This window comes from Propithecus coquereli, unplaced genomic scaffold (assembly GCF_000956105.1).
Source record: "Propithecus coquereli isolate 6110/MARCELLA unplaced genomic scaffold, Pcoq_1.0 Scaffold70, whole genome shotgun sequence".
NCBI lineage: Eukaryota > Metazoa > Chordata > Mammalia > Primates > Indriidae > Propithecus > Propithecus coquereli.
In genome coordinates this window covers 2,754,605-2,756,654 of record NW_012153063.1, presented here as the reverse complement: position 1 = coordinate 2,756,654, position 2,050 = coordinate 2,754,605, and positions in this window count along the sequence as shown.

The window sequence follows — 2,050 nt, the reverse complement described above, 5'->3', positions numbered from 1 at the left end:
AATAACAAACCATATAACTGATGAATTCATTATCACTGTTTTATTTTGTTTTTAAATTTTTTATTTTTTCTAAGATGGAGTCTTGCTATGTTGCCCAGGCTTATCTCAAACTTCTGGGCTCAAGCCATCCTCTGGCTTCAGCCTCCCAAATAGCTGGGAATACAGGAGCATTACCACCATGCTCGGCTGGTTTTTTTGTTTGTTTTTGGATTTTTGCAGAAAACCCCAGAAACTTTTAGTGTAACCCTATCATGGAAAAATGGTTCACTCTTTACTATTATGGTCAGTCATTATTATTTAAGAACATATAAAGAAGGTGTTATGTGAAAATGCAGATTAACTTATGATTTTGAGAATCCCCAAGAATTCCTGAAAATTCCAATTTTTTGTTCTAGAATTCTGAAGATTAACATCCATCAGGAATTTGCAAGCACTGATACAGTGGCTGGCGTAGAGTAGACCCTAAGCGTACATTTAGAACAGATGGATATTGTTTTGTTTAATAGTCACAGCAATTGTGAAGTAGCTATGAATGTGCCCACTTTACATATTAGAAATACCTGGGCCTCCTTTTGAGACTGATGTGGGACAATCTCCTTAAGAATCTTAAAAGTTCCACTGTTTACAGAGAGGGTCTATGAAGCACATCTTGAGATTCTTAGAAGTACCACCAAGCCTGCCCTTAAATTTTTCTGCCAAAGCTTCTTACTCTGGATTTGATCTTATCCCTGAAGGCTTTTCTTATTTGAGAATCTTTTAGTGGGAAGGACTGAGAATGAGCAACGGTTTTATTTTAGAACCCAGTAAATCCTGGCTGCTTTGTATTTTCTTCCAATTTTTCTAAAAAAGTGGACAGTTTATTCTTTAGATCATCTCTCTGGTCTCATATTTTATCATAGGCAACCACAGAAAGCCATTTGGCACTTTCTGCATTCTGCCCGGACATCTCCCCAGCCAACCCCACAAGTTATTAAGTACTCTTTCTATTTCCCACGTGACTGTAGACGACAGTGTTGCCACACTTTCTGTCACTATATAAAAGGAGTCCTCTGTTTTCCAGCCTCCACAAATATTTTCCTTAGTCTTTCACATCTTCCCCAACAGTCTCCTTGTGGCTTTTTTTGCTTCTCCCTGACACCCTGTCCCAAAGCCAGTGTCACGTGGTTTAGGTATACGTTCTGGCAGCGGCCCACTCCCAAGTAGCAAATTCTGTTCAAGTTATCTATCAATGTACACTAACTCTGTGGCTTGAAACAACAACTTATTATCACTATATTCAAAGAGGCCAAAGCAAGGGACGGCTCATCTCCACTCCAGAATGTCTGGGGCCTCAGCTGCAATGATTGGAATGACTGGGGACCTAGAACAGCTAAGGACTATCTGGGCACCTTGTCTCTCTATCCCTCCCCACCCCCTCTCCACAGTGTCTTCACGTAGCTAGCTTAGGCTTGCTTATTTGATGGCAGCCCCTGGAGAGTCACGGGAGCTCAGGACTCCAGTCAACATCCCATTTCCCAGGAAATAGGAAATGAAAGCTGCCAGTCTCTTAAAGTGCCAAGTCTGGAAACTGGCACAGCGCCATTTCCAGGATGCCCTACTGGTCAAAGCAGTCACACTCAAGGGGAGAAGACGACACCTGCATCCCATTTCTCAGTGGGAGTGATGTCAAAGACTGTGTGGTCATCTTTCATCTGCCACACTTTTATTACTAGAGTTATAATAATACGCTAAAGCTTCATGATAACATAGACTCAGATATCATTTAATTCTTCCCAGACACACTCTTAAAAGGGGTTGGCCTCAAGTTCTTATCTTCTACACAGTAGTGTCCCGTGTTCATTTTGAGACTCTCTGCTCAGCCTATGGTGCACACTGTGTTTGAAAGAGTCGATGTGCTGAATATTTCCCATTCATCTCCCCAAGTAATGTCTTTTCTCTTCTTTCCCTGCTCTGTGCCCCAGAAGATAGAGCTTTCCCTTTCGGCTTCTGGTTGAGTTCAGCGACTGGTTAATACAAGCAGACATCCCATAGAGGCGGTGGAGGTGAGCGA